Here is a 14,650-nt window from a genome sequence, read left to right on the forward strand (position 1 = left end):
AAATCAACTGTCTTCTTGAAGCTTCCAGGCCCCGTGGGGAAGACCGCTTCTTCTCCCCACTGCCTCTCTCACCCACCACTCCATCCACCTGCACTTTTCTCATTTAGGGCTTAGGCTAGTCCATTTCCAGCAGATTTAGATAAATTGGAAGGGCTGAGAAGAGGGAGGGAGGGAAGAGAACAGTGAGGGAGTCAGTGAAGAAAAACACACTTAACAGCAGTGCCTCCTTATCCACAGTTTCACTGCCCAGGGTTTCTGTTACCCACAGTCAACTGCAATCAGAAAGCAGCTAACCCTCCTTCTGACCTATGCTCAGAAGGTCAGCAGTAGCCTAACGCTGTGTCACAGTATCTATGCCATTCACCTTTCTTCTTGTCATCACGTAGGCATTCACAAGAAGGGTGAGTGCAGATATTTTGAGAGAGAGAGGCCACATTCACATAACTTTTGTTTCAGTAACTGTCATCATTGTTCTATTTTATTAGTTATTACTGTTAATCTCTTACTGGGTCTAATTTATAAATCAAACTCATCACGGGTATGTATGGCTAGAAAAACCCATAGTATACATACGTTTCGGTGCTACCCATGGTTTCAGGTACCCACTGGGGGTCTTGGAACATATCCTCTGCAGATAAGGGGGGCTACTGTCAATTTTTCTCTGGGAAAAGGAATCATATATTTTGGAATCCCCCAAAGAGCAGTATAGGTAGCTAGATCCAGGCTACTATCATTTCCCTCCTCCAAGTTGGCCAGGGAGGCAATTTTAGGCTATTTCCACATAAACATTTGCCTTAACTCATAGGAATTTTTATAAAGGCATATTCTATTAAAGGCGGCAGAAACTCCAAATGCGTTAATTAAATTACTTAATCACTGAAACTAATACCAACAGCAGCCAAGCCGGATTCCCAGAGGATCTACTAGCTTCCTCAAAATGAGGGACGGTTTACGCTGTACTACCAGGTATGGAAGGAAGCAATTGGTGACTGAGACCACGAGCCTCAGAGTGCACAGTAGAGTCATATCTCATGGTAAGATATGGTGAGCCTTCTCATTCTGTCGATCTTCCCCTTTGGGTATACTTGTTTCTCAGGGCCTGAACACCCATAAGCAGCTTTTAAAACTACCCAAGTGCGGGACAAAATCAACTCTGAATCTTGCAAATGCCTCCTTGCATCTCCCTTAAATACTGTTCCTGTCTGACCACTTCGAGTCCACAAGTGTTTGATCCAAAGGCTATTTGTTGGATGCCTCTCCAAAGGGCTGTTCTTCTCTCCCGGACTGTTTCCAGAGCCCTGAAGCGAGCTCTTGGGAATCCCAAGCCTGTCGCCAGCAGACCTAGCACACTAAAGGTTTCTGGAGCCCATTAGTGCTGCATGAGGTGGACTGGCGGGAGGTGCAAATGCAGGTTCCGCAGGTCCAGATCCAGGAAGTAAACACGCCCAACATTAGTGTAGCAAGTGTGTCCTGGACTCTGCAGAAGACCTCTTCCTTCAGGAAGCCTCCACACATGCATGGAACAAAGGTTTTCTTTCCCTGCCTCTCAGCCCAGCGGTACAGGCTTTAGTTGTGACCAAACCCTGACCTCTAATGATGGCCATTAGGTCTCCCCACCCCCTGCCCTGGTTTTTGAGCACCAAAAGGCAAAGTGGGAACAAAAGACATTTTTCTATTTTTAATGCAGTGTATATTAGCAATAAATTAACACTTCCCTTCCAGCACCTTTTAAACACCAGCAGGGGCCAATTCTTTTTACTATATCGTCTTCCAAAGAACAGCCAATGGATCATGCTGTCACAGAACACAGCCCAGTAAATAGCCCTTGCAGGGGGCCTTCTCCCAGCCCCGCAGAGCACATCTTCTGGAAGTTGCTTTACAGTGGGGAAGCCAGAAGTCAGTGGCCGTGATGTGTAGTGTGATCCTAGGGTGATGGGGAATGGACGTCACTGCTCCCCCTTGTTTGGGAAAGAGCGAGGACGTGAGATGAACACAAATGACGGTGACTGGCACGAGAAAATTGCTACCTTTGTCTGGATTTTTTGGTATTTAGAAGGAAGGCAAAAGAAGAGATATGACAGACTACTTGGAAAAACCCGAATTAACTCTTCATTTGCTACATCGTTTAGCTGAAGTCATGCTCCAGGCCCTATCAGGTAGCAGACATTCCTTGGGTCTCACATCCATTTTGAATACTGGAAATCAAAATAAAAACTGCCCTATCTTTTTCTCATACGTCTGAACACTTAGGCCAGTTCGAATAAGAGCATTTCCATGTTGGCATCAACTTTGCTGATGGAAGAGATGAAAGTCTTCTCCCCAAATATCTGCAATTAAACCATGAGAGAAATGGAAATGTGATGAGATTTCAAAGTCAGATGTCTTGAGAATTTCCTAAACTAGCAGAATAATTCCACATTAACGACCAAGAATACCCTAGGGGTTCCAGACCTGTCCAGACCATTTTGATGCCAATTCAGTTCATTATTTGGACAGGTCTGGAACCCTTAGAATAGTCTTGATCATTATTATGGACTTAACCTGTCTCTTCAGGGAGTGCTCAAGGCGTCAGATTTTGAAATCTCACCAATTTTCCATTATTCTCATGTTGAGAAGCACATGCATTATGAAGCCAGACCCCTGGATTTAAATTCCAACTCCACCAATTACTAAGCTGTGTGACTTTGAGAAAGTGAACTGACCTCTCTGCTTCTTGTTATCTTCATTTGTAAAATGGGGATCTTAATAGCAACTACCTAATAGGGTTGTAAGATTAAATGAATTAATAAGGTGCATAAAGCAGTACCGTCTCACAATAAGTGCCATAAGAAGTTGTGAGGCAAATAAATAGAAATCCAAGTTTATATGGTGTCTCAGAAGCTGTTTTTCACCAACTACTTGAATTTCAAAATCAGCTTCTACCCCTTCCCCAAGTATTTGCAGGGTGCTCTCAGACAACTTCAGGAAGTTGAACCCCACATGAGCAAGAGTGTACTTGTCACAGCAGCTCCCGTGCCCGAGGTGTGTGCAAAAACTCAGATGCTTTGGTGAAAAGGACCAAGTGACACCCTGAGCAGAAACCAACTCTACTCCACAACGAAATTCGCAACTGTTGGACTTGGGGCTTATGTCTGTTTCTCTGCTAGACTGTGGGACTAATAATGGCCTTGACCTTCTTAGATAAGGGGCACCTATCCCAGATGGATTTTTGGTCCTGGGTTAGCTGTCCTGAGGAAAAACCCATGAGAGGCAGTGAATTGAAGCATGGAGAATTTCTGAAAGGCAGGACAGACACTGAGGACAAATATATTGCTGCCTCCCTAAAGGTACTGGAAGTGATAAGGGTGTGTTTGGCCTGGAGGTATTTGCCCCTCTTGCCTTTGTTGTGAAAAAGTAGGAAGACACTCATGGCTTACCCCTTGGAAACTTTCAGGAAGTGAAACATGGTCTCATTTTTATCTCCAAATTTACCGAGAGAATTGTAGATCACAATTCCCACTGCCTCCCTCCCTGGCTCTAGTTAGGTAGCTTTTTAGTCTGTGGTGGGGAGGAGTTTTTCTTTTTATTAATATTTCTTTTTTAAATAATGAATGCACATGATCCAACTTTTTTAAAGTATAAAAGGCTATACTTTTCCTTCCACTTCTGTCCCCAGCCATACAGTTTCTTTCCCTGTAGGCAATTAATATTACCCATTCCTGCCTGGGTGGCGCAGTCGGTTAAGCGTCCGACTTCAGCCAGGTCACGATCTCGCGGTCCGTGAGTTCGAGCCCCGCGTCAGGCTCTGGGCTGATGGCTCGGAGCCTGGAGCCTGTTTCCAATTCTGTGTCTCCCTCTCTCTCTGCCCCTCCCCCATTCATGCTCTGTCTCTCTCTGTCCCAAAAAATAAATAAACATTGAAAAAAAATTAAAAAAAAAATATTACCCATTCCTTATGTTTCCTTTCAGGGAGATTTTCTTTATATACAAACAAATGTGCGCATGCGCGCATGCGCACGTGTGCGCGCGCACACACACTCGTAAGCACGTTCCCTCTGAAAGTGTTTTGCCAACTTACACAATACAAATTCCACTCTACATTTTTTCTACACTTCACAATATGTCTTGGAGGGTTGTTCCCATTCATGCAAGAGTTTCTTAATCCTTTTTCCATGGCCATATAGAATTCTATTATATAGAGGTAGTACAGTTTACCTCTATTCTCTCTGGAAGATCCTTTAAGTTATTTCAAATATTTTGCTACTATCAACAGTGCTACAGTGAATAACCCTGTCCACACACCACTTTGCACAAATGTGGAAGAGTGTGTCTGTAGAAGGGCAATCGTTGGTTCAAAGGGGATCCCCATTTCTAATTTCGATAGATCTTGTCAAGTTGCCTGGTGAAAGAGTTTTACCAATTTTATGCTTCCACCATCTATGAAAGGGCCTATTTCTGAGGTGGGGGGTTTGACGTGAAAAACTACACACTCAAGGTATCCAAGATGCTGCCCTCTGCTCAGGGATGAAATTCAGCAAACCCCGTTTTCAGATTCTTGGTGTGAAGGGCAGATAAAATTCAGATGATCTCAGATTATCCACCTACATCTTAATGGGAGTGCTGGAGACCAGGGGTGCCCAACGGGGTGGTGGGTAGAAAATGTCTTCTTTCCAACCAGACACAAGAAGAGGTGTGCCAACTGGATGGTTCTATAGGACTCCACAACTGATCCTTGAAAAGATTCTCCCAGCAGCTGGAGGTCAAGTCAAACCCTCTTTTTTCAGATTCAGATCCAAACAATCCAGCTTTTAAAAAAATTTTTTTAATGTTTATTTATTTTTGAGAGAGAGAGACAGCGTGAGCAGGGGTAGGGCAGAAAGAGAGGGATACACCAAATCCAAAGCAGGCTCCAAGCTCCAAGCTTTCAGCACAGAGCCTGACACGGGGCTTGAACCCAAGAACCATGAGATCACGACCTGAGCTGAAGTTGGACACTCAAATGACTGAGCCACCCAGCTTTTAAACCTCCAAAAGCTGGTGCCTCCAAACCATCCAGCTTTTAATGGGGCCAAGGCAGAAAGTTCTTGCTTGTGACCAGGCATCTTTGTTTTAGGGCAGCCATGACTGGTCATCATGTAGCCCAATCACAGCCCCATTACCTCATTTGAAGTGGGTTCACCAGACTAGCTCTTCCTTCAACAGTCATCTCAAACAGCAAGCCACTGTGATTTCTGGACAGAAACTTCTCCCAGAACCACTGCAAGGAATACATGTCCCTTGTGTTTCAAGTATGTAACTTTCATCTTTCTGAGAAAGGTGGCTAAGGGCAAGGACTGCAGAGCCAGACTTTCTGGGTTTGAATCCTGGCTCTGCTACTTGCCAGCTGTGTGATATTGGGCAAGTTGCTTCACCTGTGTAGGCTGCCAGATTAAATACAGGATGCCCAGTTAAATTTGAATTTCAGATAAATGACAAATAACTTTTTAGCATAAGTATGTTCCAAATGTTGCATGGGACATATTAAATAAACAACTGAAAATATTTGTTGTTTGTCTGAAATTCAAATTTAACTGGGCATCCTGTAGTTTTACTTGCTAAATCTTGCAACCCTACTCTGTTCCTTAGTCTCCTCACCTATAACCACCTCATAGGGTTGTTACAAGGATTAAATGAAAGAGTGTTTTAAAGTGTAATAGAACAGTCCCCGAACATCATAAATGCTACCTAAGATTTCTTTAAAATAAAGACATGTCATCTTGATTCAACATACATGAGGACTCTATTATTTCCATTTTTTTCACCAATATGAGGAGGGTGGGAATTATTAAATATATGGTGAGTGTTAAGGAGACTTGGGGTTAAAAAAACAATTTGACAAAGGATGTTCTGGAACAGGTAGAAGATCTAGAGTTCACTGATGCTCTTTGGTCCAAGAACAGAGGACTTGTTGTTCTGTATGATTAGGGGCAAGGATGAAACAATGCTCTGTGGGGCAGCAGGCCAAACTGGGGATTGAGCATCAGGGGCAACGACAGCAGTGGGGAGGGGCAAAGGGACCCTGGCGGATGGTGTGAGACTTTCGGGGGAGCAGCTCATTTCACATCAGATATCAGGCCGGCACAAAAGAGCAGCAATGCAGGAATGGGGCTGCCAAGGGCCGTGTCCATGACCACGAGGAAGGGAGAGGAAGGGCATTTGCAGGGAGAGAAGCCAGAGCTAGAATCCTCTAGGAGAGGTGGACAGGGTATTCTCAAGAGGCAAACTCCTAGCCTCAGGAAGCCTTGTGCAGACTTTAAAGTTTTGCACCGTTCAGGCAGAGCTCAGAATTTGGCTCACCTTCCTCTGATGGGGAAGCACAATGAAAAGTGCGGACAATGTTATTTACACAGGCCACTGAGGAAGGCCTGGATGGCAGAAGCCCGAGGAAGAGGCACACAGGTGCCCTCAGAGGTGAAGGTTTCTTTTTTTAAAAAAAAATTTTTTAATGTTTATTCATTTTTGAGAGACAGAGACAGAACACGAGCAGATGAGGGGCAGAGAGAGAGGGAGACACAGAATCTGAAGCAGGCTCCAGGCTCTGAACTGTCAGCACAGAGTCTGGTGTGGGGCTTGAACCCACGAACTGTGAGATCATGACCTGAGCCAAAGTCAGACGCTTAAGGGACTGAGCCACCCAGGCACCCTAGAGGTGAGGGTTTCTAATCTGGGTCCACAGATCCCCAAAGGGTCTGTGAACTTCACTGGGGAAAAAAGCACAACTTTATCTTCACTCACCTCTAGACAACATTGAGTGTTTCCTTCAGTTAGGAATATAGGTCACACATCTCAGTAGTATTAACCACACCTATGATTTTGTCACTAATAAAAATCACAGATTTTTTTCACATCACATTACACTTGTTGTAGATATTCTAAAGTATCGTTTCTTATGCTCATCACCATTTAGAAATGATAGTAGTTATTGCTGCTAGGTCTTCTTATTTGAAGCATTAACAATGATGCAGGGATAATACATCACAAATTTGTGTTTTTTTTTAACACTTTGACAAGTGTATTCAATATACAGTAAAACCTTGGATTGCTAGTAACTTATTCTGTGAGTATTCCACAAGACAAGCAAACATTTCTAATAAATTTTAACTTGATAAGCGAATGATGTCTCACAATGCAAGCAGGACATGACACTGAACGTCACATAATTACAACAGAGCCAATGGTTCTCTCTCTCTCTCTCTCACTGCAAAATTGTGGGTGATCATCTCCCATGCTGAGATGCTCAGTCTCAGGCCACAGTGTTCGGCAGAAATCAGTGATTTTTCAGAACGTTGGAAGGTGCCCACAACTGGCACTAGTGTATTTTTTTGTCGCTTCAAAGCACCCATGGCCAGTCCTTTGCTTTTCCAGACAAGAGTAAGCTTAGGAATGCTCTGCTTCATTCTAGGTCAGGCTGCCTGCAGATACAGACCCTTTCCTCTGCTGCCTTCCTGTCAATTACATTAACTACAGTCTATGACAAGAGTTGATTAATACTGTACTGTAGTCAACATCCATGCGAGCATATACAGTGGCCCCCATGCAGAAAAAGATTTCATTGAGCCAAAAGATAGCAGTGATTCCATTAGTGATAGTGAAAGTCGTCCTACACAATAACCCTCCTCTCTCTTGTCTCCCTCACACCAGCCACGAAGGTTTTCAAAGGTAAGTGCAGGTTAATTTATTTTTTTTCTATTTTGTATTTTCTTTATTATTTTGTATTATATTAGAATATTGTAATCATTTTTATATGAATATTTTTGGGGTTGTGGAATGAATCCTCTGAGTTTCCATTATTTCTTAGGGGGAAATTTGCTTTGATATACAAATATTTTGGATTACAAGCATGTTTTGAGAATGAATTATGCTTGCGGACTGAGGTTTTACTGCGATTAGTTTCCTTTGTAAACTTTTGCACTGTTTAACGTATTTTATTAAGTTTATTTTTATTAATTTATTGTGAGAGAGAGAACCAGCGGGGGAGCGGCAGAGAGAGAGGGGGACAGAGGATCAAAAGCAGGCTCTGTGCTGACACCAGAGAGACAGATGTGGCACTTGAACTCACGAACTGTGAGATCACGACCTGAGCTGAAGCCAATGCTTAACCGATTGAGCCACCCAGGCGCCCCTGTTTAATGCATTTTAAAACATCTTCCTGAGAAGGCATTTACAGTCTTCCCCAGGCTGCCATAGAGGTCTCTATCCCAAAACAAGGTTAGATACTCCTGACTTAGGGCAACCTTTGTCAGTCGTATGGGGCACAGCCAAAAATCTCAGGAGGCCTCAAATTGATTTTCAGGAGTGTAGGCTCTTAGGTATGGCTTTTGTTTTCTTTTGTTTGTTTAGGCTAATATCATAAAAGTGTCTGCATTTCGAGCATACCTAAGGGGGAAAACACCTGTGTGGTGGGTGTGAGTGCTGGGGTTAAGGTCTCTATCTTGAATGGCTATGTTAATACAGGAGAAATGTCACACAGTGCATATTGCCCACCCCCAAAAGAGAATGAATGAAGGAGACTATTTTATTTTGCATCTTATTTAAAAGTAAATTATACCATTATCCAGGAAACACCCTTTCACCTCTAAGCACGGAGAGAAAAGGAACCTCTGTCTCTTTGTCTATGTGTCAAACTCCATCCTGTCAGCTCGTTTAGCTACAAATGGGACAGAGGGAGCCTGGGTGGCTCAGTCAGTTAAGCGTCTAGCTCTCGGCTCATGTCATGATCCCAGAGTTTGTGAGTTTGAGCCACGTGTTGGGCTCTGAGCTGACAGTGTACACCCTGCTTGGGATGCTCTCTCTTTCCCTCTCTCTCCGCCACTCCCCTGCTTTCTGTCTCTCTCTCAAAATAAACAAACAGGCTTTAAAAAGTAAAAACAAAGGCAAATGGGACAGGTAGTTAGTTGAAGGGCTTCAGAGTAAAAAGTGGGTTTGACATCAGAGTAAGTAACAGAGAAGGACTGGCAGGGCTCCTGAAAGAGAGAGAGGATTCTGACCAAGAAGGCTTCTTCAGCAGCCCTGGTCACAGTGGGGAGCTCCGCCTTTTTGTCTCCCCATGGTGGGTGAGCTCGGCAGACAGGAGACCTCAGAGTATTTATGGGGTTGCTGCAGCCAGCCAGGAGAGTGAGGATGAGAGATGACCAGTAGAGAAATGGCAGCAAAGTAACTAGAATTCTTCTGCCTTTTGGTCCAGTGGAATTGGGTTGAAGAAGGACAGACAGATATAAATGAGGGAGGTTCCAAAGCTCTCTCCTAATCCTGCTGCCAATCAGACATCCGTGTTACATATACACTGCATTAAGTCTCAAGTGACACAGTTACAATAACGTTACAGGCCTGGTTAGAACTCCAGGAGCACCTGGGTGGCTCGGTCAGTTAAGCGTCTGACTCTTGGTTTTGGCTCAGGTCATGATCTCATGGTTTGAGAGACTGAGCCCCGCATCGGGCTCTGCGCTGACAGCACGGAGCCTGCTTGGGATTCTCTACCTGTCTCTAGGTAAGTAAATGAACATTTAAAAAAAAAAAAACTCTAGGAATCACGAAATTTTGAGTTAAGACTACTGAACTAGAAGACTGTCCTAAGCTCCCTTGCATTTGTGGCCTGGGCAAGAATTTCAACCAAGGTGCAGCTTGTGAATTGTAGTCCAGGCCTGGACCGGCAGGCTGTTTCCTCTGGCTCACCCGTTTCCTAGCCACCGTCTGCATTGAGGCGGTGAGCATGTGTTAAGAGTGGAGTATGTTCATTGGAAAAAAATCTCCTTTCCTTCAGTGGTGTTACAGGTTGAATGGTGTCCTTCTGAAAGATATGTTGAAACCCTAACCTCAGGTAGCTCAGAATGTGACCTGATTTGGAAAGAGTCACTGCAGATATAATTGGAAGGTAAGATGAGGCCACACTACAGTAGAGTGGACTCTAATCCAGTATGGCTGGTGCCCTTACTAGAAGAGGAAATCTGGACATAGGCAGAGGGAAGGCAGCCATATGAAGCTGGAGGCAGAAGCTGGAGTTATGTTGCCACAAGCCAAGGAACACATGGGGCTACCAGAAGTTGAAAGAGGTGAGGAAAGACCCTCTAAGCCACCCAGTTGGTGGTACTTTGTGACTGCAGCCCAAGCCAAAGAATACAGTTGGCTTTAACCTTTTCCTTGGCTTACTTGCCACCTGCCTCCATTTCCAATGACCCCCAAACATCAGAGATGCAGAGCCTAAGGATAAGAATCCCAGAGAGCAAGCTTGACCTATTAAAGCATAAGCAGCATGAGAGGGGAAAATATAATGCCTACCACCCTGATGCCAAATTTAGCCAAAACAAGACCAATCCGCCTTTCTGGTAAAATTGCCCAGTGACCAAAGCAAATCCCTGCATGTCACACTGACTGCACAATCAGAACCAAGGGTTCCATGCAGCCAATCTCTCCTTCTGTCCCCCACAGGCCCTAAGTCAGCTCAACATTTTAAGGGAGGACTTGATCCTTCAGGGCTTAGCAGCCCAGCCTTGCATTTGAGGCCCAGAAGCCAGAGTGGGGGAAGGGGAACCAGGAGGCCAGAAGTTGGCCTCTAGAGCTCCTGTTTTCTCTCACACTGGCCACAAGGCCACTGCAGTGTAAAGATTAAAACTAAGATTGTTGCACTTGGTGGATTAAATACTACAAAAATTTTAAACAATCCAACTGGACCTTGTAATTGTGTGGCAAAGGCTGCAAAATGTAAAGTGGGGAGTCTTGGCTCAAATGAAAGGCTCTCTCTGAATAACAATTTATTTTAATTTGAGATTTCTCATACTGTCCATATGGCAGGTCTTCATGGGAAAGCAACTGTCTCACAGTTGATGGGGACATCTGAAGTATGCTTTTTTGGCATTCGGAGGATTTTTTGTGTGTGGTGTTTTTTTTGTTTTGTTTTGTTTTTTGTGTGTGTGTGTTTTTGTTTTGTTTTTTGTTTTTATTGTTGTTGTTGTTTTCATTTAAATCAGTGCCTTCGTTGAAGGGAGTTTGAAAACATTTCCCTAATGTTTCCAGCTTTTTCACTCCTGGAAATTTATCATCAACCCTGGGAAGTGACAAACTGAAACCCATTTCCCAACCAAATTACTCCTCTTTTGGGCCAACACCAGTTTGTGGAGTTCTGTGGGCATTCCTCTGCAAATGGAACATCCTATTTGCGTGCACTTTTTAAAAACAACAAGCTAGAAAGCATGTGGAGAATGTTATGACCGGAAGTAGGACAGTCTCACCAAGTATCGCGGGCTCATGTCATGGAGTGGCTCCTAGAATAATCAAACATCTATTCCTGGGAGAGACACAAGATCCCCGGCCAGCTCCGGGTAGGACCCTGGTACCGCCACAGATATGGTGATAGTTTTTACCATTATGGGGCTTCCCAGCCGCATGTGGGGTTCCAGGGCTGTGATGTGGGAAAGGGAGCTCGTTTGTTCTCTCTTCAACTTGTTCCTCTGAGGCGCCTCTTCAGCTGTTCCCGCAAGGGAGAGAAAAGAAAGCCGGCAGAACCTCAGCTTCCCCCACACATACAGCTGTACAGGGAGAAGGGGAGCTAGGTGAGGGATCCTGAAGTCACTAAACATTCTGAAGAAACCAAGCCACACCTTTCTACAGAAACCTCACTACGCAAATGGCACATCCTCAGGGAGAGTTTTTCTGACCAAAGCCTCAAAAATAGCACCCCCACCATCCTCAGTCTTCTAAACCTGCTTTGCATTTTCTCCACAGTACTGCATGCATCTACTCGCAGCTCTGTGTTCAGGGATCTCATGCTCAGACCCATGGTCTGAGTCTTTACACCATGGAAAGCGGCAAATGTTGTATATCTGGGCTCTCCCCACCCCCGAAAGCCAGCAGTTAACCCCTTCTTAGCACAGCACTCCTTCTCACTATCTGCTATTACGTTAGGTATGCATTTTTACAGTCTGTAAGGTATATGCAGGTATGATGTATAGCATGCATAGATAATATACTACCTTATATCACTAGTTTATCAATGATCTATCCTTCTCTCCACCAGAACGTCAGCCTCCATACCCCGTTTGGTTTGCTGCCACTTCGCCATACCTAAAACAGTACCCATACTTAGAGGATACTCTAAGTATTTGGTGAATGGATGAATGATGAATGAAATCTTCAGAGACTCCCTTTATCTACCTGTTCTAGCATTAACTTCTCTGTGGGCTTCCAAATTGCCCTCCATTTTGCTTCCACTCTCTACCCCATGTCTTTCTGCCTTTTACCACCGTCTTTGTGACCACCCTCATACCAGCTAAAAAAATCCAACTTTATTTACTAGTGATTCCCGGTTTTTTGTTTAAGCAGCAACTCCGGGCATCTGAGACATTTTTCGAAACTCTTCCCTTTCACATCTTCCCCAGAAAAGTATTTCCTATGTGTTTAGCCAAGGTTAGGTACTTAAGAGGCACCCAGAACAAGTTTATTTATTAAAAACCCTCTCTTTTATAATCTAGTTGAGTGGCTAAGACTAGCTTGGCTTGAAAAATTATGATGAAGACAATTATTCAACTGCTAAATTGGGGGAGTAGAAACCATAAAACATCAGAGCAAAATGAGTTGGAGTTCAAGAAAACATCAGAGAGAGAAGCAGTTGGCCTTGAGCTGGTCCTGACTGATAAGTAGAGTTTAACTAGATCAGGGTTTCTGACCCCAGCACGACTGACAGGTTGGGTGGATACTTCTTTGTCTTGGGGGCCAACCTGTGCACTGCATGATGTCTAGCAGCAGCCCTGGCCTCCACCCCACTAGATGCCAGTAGTACCCCCTCCCTAGCTGTCACAACCAAAAATGTCCTCGGGTATTGCCAAATGTCTCCTGGGGGGCAAAATCCCCAGTTGGGAACCAGTGAGCTAGATGGAAGAGAAAGATGACAGCAGAAATTAGAGCAATGTGAAAAGACTTGCTCACTTAATTCAGAATCCTGACTTTATCCGCAAATGCACCTAGTCACAAACTTGACTTCTTTTGGCATGTTAGTCAACTTTGGATGCACGCTTTATACATGTTCTCTTTTTCTAAATTTTTTTTCATTGTTTGTTTATGTTTGAGACAGAGAGAGACAGAACGCAAGCAGGGAAGGGACAGAGAGAGGGAGACACAGAACCAGAAGCAGGCTCCAGGCTCTGAGCTGTCAGCACAGAGCCCGACGCGGCACTTGAACTCATGAACTGCAAGATCATGACCTGAGTTGAAGTTGGACACTTAACCGACTGAGCCACCCAGACGCCCCTATACATGTTCTCTTAAACCTATACCCTGCATCAAATTTAGGTTGAACTACTGACGTGCTTTCCAACTGCTTTTGTTGTGGAACCCTTTATTCCAACAAAATCTTAGCCGGAAGCACAAACAATACTAAGGACATAAGCAGTATGGTTTTTGTTGACTCTTGAATCAAGAACCATCCCCTCCCCACATGCACCCCAGTCCTATCCAATGGCCCAATAGCACGACAGTTCCCAGGGTGTCTTACTACACTGTGAACGTGCTGAAGGCAAAAGTGGCATGGAGCCCTACAATAACAGCTATCATACTGTGATATAAGCAAAGCAGCAGTGGATTAGAAGTTGCAAAATCTGAGACTTTTTATTAACTGGAACTTTTTACTAAGTGCCTGTGAGAATGCATGTCATTTGACCTCTCTGAACTTGTGATTCTTCATCATAATCTCTAAGTCCCCTTTCAACTTCAAAATGTTATGAATACATAAGCACGACTGTGTCACATAATCCGTGAGCCCAGAATAATGATGTTGGTGATTATAGAGAAGCTGAGTATTTATAGCATCCCCCCAAATTCCCCTCTAGAGTCAAGGGGGATGTGAAGAAGTGAACTTGACCTCTAAAATCCTCTATGAATAGCACTTTGGCCCTTGTTTGATTTATTCATGCTTGAAATTCACTAGTGCTCAGTCTGGCTGGCCTTTATTCAAAGGATCATGCTAAATGAGGTCACAAATGGAGGTGCGAATGGCTATTTTAAAAATTAAGAATGAAAGTGACAAATCTGGGACACTTGCTGCCAAATCTGTAAAGTTTAGAATAAGACTTTAAAAAAAGGAAATGGAATAGATTCTGTTATGGACAAGCATGTGCCCAGAATGAAAGTCTAAACATTGTAAAAACAAGAGACATATAAGCTGTAGAGCCTGGAATCATGTCTTTCCTACCTCAGTGGTACCACTAGCCTGCCCTTAGGATGAAAGAGTCTCACACTAAGAGCAGACACAACATTCCCATCCCCCACCTTGGAATGACTTTATGGTTTTCCATAAAAAGCTCGTGCTGGGCATGATAGGTGGGAATTTGTGCCTTTACTTTCTGTTTTGCTCCTTCTTTATAAGAGAATTGGAACCTCCCTGCAACCATCCAATACCACAGAGAAACAGCACAAAACCACAGCTACCAAACAATGATGTTGAAATCCACAGCTATGAGTCTATCAAAATATGATGCTGTGTTTACAGATTCCCGATTTGGAGGAGTCATTCTGCTCTTCTATTTCAGACGTAAATGAGATGTTATGCTAGTCACAGATAAATGATGATTTTTAATTGCAATGGAAAAAATGTTTTTCAAATATCCAATAACCCAATTCTTAGAACATGACAGACACATGAACT

Source organism: Prionailurus bengalensis, chromosome X (assembly GCF_016509475.1).
Source record: "Prionailurus bengalensis isolate Pbe53 chromosome X, Fcat_Pben_1.1_paternal_pri, whole genome shotgun sequence".
Taxonomy (NCBI): Eukaryota; Metazoa; Chordata; class Mammalia; order Carnivora; family Felidae; genus Prionailurus; species Prionailurus bengalensis.